At 37.2% G+C, this 8123-nt stretch overlaps 1 long non-coding RNA gene across 3 annotated transcripts; it reads right to left on the minus strand.

Moving 5' to 3' along the window:
- Positions 1–877: 877 nt before the first annotated feature.
- Positions 878–4713, minus strand: LOC306992206. Of its 3 annotated transcripts, none has more exons than XR_013796235.1 (5): positions 4310–4713; positions 3498–3599; positions 2618–2739; positions 2360–2475; positions 878–1363 (listed from the first exon to the last, which is right to left on the minus strand). It is a non-coding gene; the product is annotated as an uncharacterized lncRNA (long non-coding RNA). The 3 variants fall into 3 exon arrangements; XR_013796236.1 differs by having other exon boundaries at positions 2360–2472; positions 4310–4686; XR_013796237.1 differs by having other exon boundaries at positions 910–1363; positions 2360–2716; positions 4310–4654.
- Positions 4714–8123: the final 3410 nt, after the last annotated feature.

An 8123-nucleotide genomic window follows, 5' to 3' on the forward strand; every position in this document is an offset into this window, starting at 1 on the left:
CCACCCTAACCCTAAGCATGGCTGCACATTTCAATGAACTACAGGACAATGTTTCCTGTTCCATTGATAGCATGACAGAGATATGTGGGTAATGTAGTTTAAAACGTTTAGTAATGAAACAATAAATGTTAAATACATAATATCTTTAATGGACAACTGGATATCTAAATTTGTTCATTGTGCAAACCTTTATGACATATATGAGGGACAGGCTGAAATTTGATAATTTACTGTGAGCACTTTAAAAATAACCTTTATGCCAGCTTTCCGTATATGTCAGAAAACTGGGCCCAACATTATTTAGTAAACATAGCATAAGCAGTTGTCCTGCCGATTTTCTCTTTGATACACTAACCGGACTGTGAGTTACAGCCATTTGAAATGTGCAGTTTTTTGCTCTTCTGGGGGACCCTTGGGGGTGGAAGTGCAGTACAATCTACACAGATCTACACACACTATTACACAGGGATAATACACCATTCAGTAAAACAAACAAAACAAAACAGTGCCTACATTTCCCTTTCACCGCCTCTGAATGCTGCTTATATGCCTGACATCAGTAACGTCTATGCTTTCATTTTAAATGCAGTAGACTAGTAGATGTACTAGAATGATCAACATGGATCATCTTCAATTATGCTTGAAGTGTTTATAGCAAGATAGCCACTGCAGCCTCTTGTTATTCACATAGCTTCCCTTTATTTCACTGCAAACATTGCAGTTGCAGCTTATACATGAAAGTATGTGCAACTTTTGTCCCAAATATCATTAACCAGATCTAAATGTGTATGTCCTAAGAAAAAGAATCATGTTAATTAATTATATGTAGTTGTTTTTAAATTATGAACTAAACTAAAGAAATAAGAAATTAAAATTTCTCAAATATTGTTTTTATTTACTGTACCAAACACCACTTTCAATAAACAATATTCACCATACTTTATTACACAACACTTTATTGGAGGACACAGCATAAAGTTGATAAAGTAGCATAAAGACAATGAGATTCAAGATAAATAAAAATGTGTCTTCAAAAATACATTAACATCATATTAATCCATTCACAGCTGCTGAGCCACAAAATGAGTGCCAGAGAATCATATTCAGTCACCTATGATACAGAAAACAGATTTGATATTGTGTTGGAAAATAATGATTCATTATCACTAAACTGGTTTCTTGCTCTTCCCTGTACATGTCTCGATCATGTTCATGTTCTTCTTCCTCGTCTAAACAGTTTGTTCAGGTGTACCCTACAGTACAACAGAAGAACAGAAGATGTGATCACTGATGTGGTGTAGCTTTTTCTCAACCAGAGGAAGAAGTCTCAACATCCCATTGTCAGGCGTTCTCCAGTCCTGGTCTGAAAGTAAAGCAAAAAACACAAACAATACAAATTAAGTTGTTTAATGGACAGTCAGGTCAGCTTATGGCTACGTTTACATGTGGATGGCTATTTTCATAAACGGACATTTCACCTCTCTTCGTTTTCAAAACTAACATCGTGCACACGAACCCGTGTATATGCCGTCCAGAGCATGCCAAACCTGTAGGTGGCAGTGTAACGAGAAGCTCAAGCCCACGTTAGCCAATCAGAATCCCGAAAATAGTCTCATATTGTGACGTCGCTGCCTAAAACTCAGTTTTTCTCAGTTTACATGCAAACGTGCAAACAAAGTTTTCCAAAATCTCCACTTTGGCCGGAGTTTTTAGAAATAATCGTTTTCTGTGATAAAAACTGGGTTTTTGTGTAAATGAGAGGCCAAACCGCAGGGAAATATCGGTGTCTTCACTTCGTGTAAACGGGGCCTATGTTCTGCGATATATTAAGCAGTGATGGGCTACTCTGGCCCTTAGCGTCCACTGTCCTGCAGATTTAGCTCCAACCTCAAACCCTCCTGCCTATTGTCTATAAGTAAAGCTGAAGACTTTCATATGTGCTCAATTAGGGTTGGAGGTAAACTCTCAACCTTAAAAAGGAGAACGCAAAAGGGCCAGAGTTGCCCGTTCCTGATTTAAATTTACAAAGCAGCAGTCAGTACATTATATAATATACACATTGATTTATTTTATATATATATATATATATATATATATATATATATATAATATTTCAGCACATTATATAAGCTAAGTACTGAACAAAAAATGTTTTACCCATATCAACAGCAACATATTTTAAAATATCTTTAAGAAAGGCATGGTCTCTTTTGCCTTTGCAAGTGATGCTTGATTTTTTTCAAGACAACATACTCTTCTGTCACTTGTTTCAAGAGCTTCCTGTAACCTGTACAATGTAAAATTGTCAACATCAAATTATGTACTACATATTACAGCATTGTTTCAATACAAGACATACCAATGGATTTGCGCACCTTTCTGTCTTCTTTGGGCACCAGATGTTCCTTCCTCACCCGAAACAAATGACTTATTCGATTAGCTTGTGTTGATATAAGGACTGGTCTTCCTTCTCTGCTGTAAAACAAGAAAGTATCTACTTACTCGTGCAATTACTATTGTTCTTGAAACATAAATTAAGACAGTTATAATTTACCTTACGATTCAGGAGAGAGCATTTGATGAGTAAATACTGATTGAAATGTTCTAGAAACTTTACCTGGGAAGGGCTGATCACGGCAAGATCCGCTGCGACTCACTAGTAGCTCTTGTGAGGGTTGGCTCTTAAAAGAGCTGTTGAGTTTGATGTTGTAGAGATCTAAAAACAAGGACAAAGTAATCCTGCAATACAGAAAGGAAGGTAATTTTATTACATTACATGCAAGCAGTCAGTTATACAACTGTAGGATATATTTCTGTAAAGAGCGTTGCATAATTAAATGTTAAAAGCATTTTTATGTTATACGTTCACTGATATGTGGGCATTTCTATGAATAAAAGTATGTCTTTAATAGCAAGCAATAATCATATGAACTCGTTTAAAAATAACATGATTTACATGCAAACGGGACAGTTATCAGCAGTGTAACTGATCTGATTACGACAAAATAATCGCGTATCTGATGTCATGTGACAAGTCAGATGAGCTTTTCCACTCTTGCAAACAGAGGTAGGTTATGAGGTGTGGAGAGACATCATGTATCATTGGACATTGGATCATGAACACAACAGACAGGGACTAATTTGTAATAATTTTAATGAATACACAATGCAATTAATATAAACTTTCTGACAGTGTGTGGGACATCAGACTACTATCCAAGAAGGGGCGCAACTGATTTACAAATATCGCGATAAATATGTACAGGAATTGAGGCAGTAGCCAATGAGCACTAGGAGTAAAAGCTGCAGGATTATGTACGAGTATACAAATATGTACTAGTATCGTACGAATTTGACAACTTGTTAAATCTTGTGAATTATTAAGACTTTGAGACTGTTCATACTGATTGGGCTATGGGTTTTGTAAGAACAGGTTTAAGAAACAACAAATGCTTGATAAAATGTTTGATTTAGGGTTAAAACCAACACATACGTACCATTGCGAATATTTGTCTTTGCAGCGGTCCGTCTCCTCCGTTTACTTGTCCTCAAACAATAATGGGCTGACTGAGTTCGAAAGGCCCTTTTGGTCTTTTCAGCTGAAAACAGAGAAAATAAAATATCATTATGTATAATATATAGGATTATTTAAAGGAAAAAGTACTGATTTTCCTTACAAATATTGGATGTTACATTATTAAGCATTAAAAGCATGGTAGGTGTTGTGGTTAATATGCATAATTTACAACAATTATCACTTTAAAACTACCAATACTGAGGTAAAAGAATGGTAAGTTTTGTGATTGCTGTCCTTTACTACCCATCACAGTAAAACTAAGGTTACTGAGGTAAAAGCATGGTTAGTGTTGTGGTTACTGTGCATTTACAATAAGTACCACATTAAAACTACCAATAGTGTGGTAAAAGCATGGTAAGTTGTGTGATTACTGTCTTTTTACTACACTTATCACAGTAAAACGAATGTTACTGTGGTAAAAGCATGGTGTTGTTTTTACTGTGCTTCTACTACACATACAACTTTGGAACTAATTGTACAACTTAAAAACCTGATATGAATATGATTAACTGATTGAAGGTCTACTCTAGGCCTACTGTATAGCACATCACGTGACAGACAGTGTTTAATCACCATAGAAACCATTTTCATAGAAAGCAATGAAACGCAAAGCCTCCGTTGAGATGACAGATATAATGCAGTGACTGAACTTGAGCTAATCTGATTAATTTCGACACACAGAAAATACATTATATCAAACATTATTAGGACAGCGTATTTACGACTACTTACCAACATCTGGCACACGTGAACTGATGCCAAATATCGCGAGGTGTTCGGAATGAGACTTCTTCAGCGCGATTTCCTACTAATAAAATATTTTTTTTAAATATCAATAAACAGCAAAGCAATCCAGCTTCCCTGGCAATAAGAACGAAATAATATAATTAAAATAAATACATAAACCATGATAAGATCTCGTGAATAAATGTTGATTAAACAGCTTCTCTGCAGCCCGATAGGCAGATAGAATCGTGCTTTGATCACGAAAGATGCTTCCCATTGAAATACATTAGTTTTAAAAAACGTGCTGGAATTACGAAAATAACGAAATAAACGTGCCCGTGCCACGAATCAATAGATCAAATTACGTGACCATATCACGAACTGCCGTGAGACTGGGTTGTCTTGTCAGCAAAAGTTTCCTGTTTTTAGCCGCAGATCTTAACTGCTGATCGAAACTGCGCACACACATATTGTCACATTTCACATGACCCAGAGAACATTTCGTTCCTGCAAGTTTGTCCTAACTTATACATTTCTAAAAGCTTGGTTAGCCTATATATCTTTAATAATGTGCTTTTGCTTATATGATTATATTCCTTTAAATTCTTATGAGTAAACAATACATCTTCAACGTTAATAAAAGTTGTACCCATCTAAAAGTAAAAGAACACATCAAATGTAAAATTTCCATTACACTTTTCAAAAGCAATTTATACATTGTGACTTCCGAGGGGCCTAACTTCAACATAAGTAGGCATTTAGTTCATGAATCTGGAGCGCTGTCCTACTTAGTTTCAAGAAAGACAGGTAGGCTAGATATATTTTTTCTTGATAAAACGATTGTCACGGTTCATGAATTCACTGTTTCCTTCTTGTCTCGTGTAACTGTTGTTGTTGTGTGTGTGTGTGTGTGTGTGTGTGTGTGTGTGTGTGTGTGTGTGTGTGTGAATGGGCGTGCCGCTCATCTCAGCTGATTAGCGATCCAGCTGATCTCACTTTCATCACCAGCTGCAGCTTATCCACTAACCTTCAAATACTCACTGCAACTTCCTCTCTTTGTCAGATCGTTGTTTGATGGCATCGTGTGTGTTGGTCTCGGTCGATGTTCAGTTCCGTGCTCTGTTCCCGGTCTGGTAGGGATGGGGAAATGAAGCCTCATGAAGCAATGAGGCTTTCCCCTGACTGTTCCGGGGAAAGAATCAAAGCTCCGAGAGTGTCGAGAACAGTGCCATTTGGTGTTTATTTAAAATAAAGCAGCCAGAAGCCTTTGTAAGAAGCTCTGTCATATGAAGCAACCACAACATGCTCCGTAATTTCAATGTTATGTGTACAAATAAAAGCCTTACAAGTTTGTGTTTGATTTGTCCATTAAATAAATTATTTTACCAACTAAAGTGTGACAATAAAATATAAAATGAGCTTATGATTGATACAATAAGATCTAATGTAGGCCATAGGCCTACTCTCTCTCTCTCACACACACACACACACACACACACACACTGAATAAGGACATTGTGTGATAGGATCACCTGTTATTAAATGTACCTATGAAACTTGGCAGTGATAGTGCTTATGTAATTGTATGACAGAAAGGTGATACAGTTTTAATTTATTCTGTAATGCCAATGTATATAGATGGTGGTAGACATTTTTCTGCATTCTCCAGTATTCAAGTGGATCTTCAGCTCTTTGTTTGTCTCTGTAAGGTATTTATCCACTTCTACGATCGCATCAAAAGTGGCATTTGAGCTTTGTTTGTGCTGGTCTACAGCACTGTCCAACAGAAGCCAAAGGTGTCCACCTCAGAAGTGTGAGGAGAAAAAAAATGATTGGTAGTGACTGTACAACATTGACTGAATATAAGACACATCAACGGTCAACAATTATAAAATACAATAATAAAAAATAAAATAATAATAAATAAATAAATATATATTTATTTGTTATTCTTCCTTTTTAGAAATGCATACATACATTAGAAGCTATAAACTCAAAATATTCCCAGATAGGGGAAGTCTTTCTTTTTTTGGCTGTTGCCATTGCTCTAAATACAAACCCTTCAAACACCAACACCCTCCCCTAAGCCCACCCTAACCCCAAATACCATCACCAAATTACCTAAAAAAACACACCAAAAGTGCAAAGATTTTACAAAAACAACTACAACAAAGAATAAGTAGTTTTGGTTATTTAAATGTAATGTATTGATCACAAACCCATTAACCAGACTGAGCCAACAACGACTCGTTAAGTAAGTCTGGGGTTCGAGCCTTCTGACCATGCTTCTGACACCCAAAGCGAAACGCGCACGTCACGTGATTGGACAGAAAGTGAGGCTTCATTTGTCATCGACCACGTGACTCTGGGAAACCAATACACACCCCGATACGGACCTTCAATAGAAAATGCGTCGCATACGCGATACGCACATCAAAAGGCTTGTTTGAGATGAGCAAAATCTGCGCAGAACCGATCACCGGTGATCACCGCGAGATGCATGCCGGTTAGAAATGTGTCCGACTGCGTTCCGCCTGGCTCTGATGTCATGCTGACGTATGTCAAAAATTTCTCGCGAGCGCAAGGCACACCTGTCGGATTCTGCAGTTGCGCGCAGTTGCTCTCCACCGACTGCGCGGATCAAAAGCATGATGGGAAACGACTTGCTGACGACACAGCTTAATGCTCATTGGTTTAAACAACCAAGATGTAATGTTCTCTTTTAAAATGTTTGATATTAAAACTCTGATATCATGTTTTATGTGTAATGATCTGTGAATATTCCCAAACTCTCTGACAGTGCGATCTCTAGGCCTATATGGATTATGTGATTATGTAATTAAAATATATATATATAAACACATGTATTAAAGAAAAGAAAAAAAAAGATTGATAAACACGTATTTGGAATGGGATTATATAGCCTAACAAGTGATTTGGGTGTCTTGTTCATTATATTTATTTTCATATTTAAGCAACAGAACTTAAATTGCATCCAGTTTATTAGCAACACTGTGCACAAGCGTGAATCCCGTGAATCCCGCGATATCCATCTTTGATCTCACAGGTGTCAGATCCACTGTGAGAAGAGAGAACTGTCCGGCTTGCCTGCACTTTTTTCACTCCTCCCCTCACTGCAGCTGCCTACTCTCGCATACATTTCAGGCGAGGCAAGGCGCATCTCAAACAAGCCTAACGCCGGTTTCACACCGCAAGCGTCAGCGGCGCGTGAGCTGCGCGTATTTTTTTCGGCGTCCATGTTATTAGGCTTGTTTGAGATGCGCCTTGCCTCGCCTGAATTGTAGTCGAGAGTAGGCGGCTGCAGTGAGGGGAGGAGTGGAAAAAGCGCAGGCAAGCGGGACAGTTTTCTCTTCTCGTAGTGGATCAGACACCTGTGAGATCAAAGATGGATATCGCGGGATTCACGGGATTCACGCTCGTGCACATTGTTGCTAATAAACTGGATGTAATTTAAGTTCTGTTGCTTTTATATGAAAATAAATATAATGAACAAGACACCCAAAGCACTGGTTATTTAATTCCATTCCAAATACGTGTTTATCAATCATTTTTTTCTTTAATACAGACGTGTTTTTATAATAAATAGCCTAAATAAATAAAAAATTGCATAATCACATAATCCATATAGAGATCGCACTGTCAGAGAGTTCGGGAATATTCACACATAATTTATACACATAAAACATGATATCAGAGTTTTAAAATCAAAATTTTAAAAGAGAAAAATACATCACGGTTGTTTAAACCAATGAGCATTAAGCTGTGTCGTCAAGCAAGTCGTTTCCCATCATGCTTTTGA

The sequence above is a fragment of the Phoxinus phoxinus genome (genome assembly GCF_949152265.1).
Source record: "Phoxinus phoxinus genome assembly, chromosome: 23".
Lineage (NCBI taxonomy): Eukaryota > Metazoa > Chordata > Actinopteri > Cypriniformes > Leuciscidae > Phoxinus > Phoxinus phoxinus.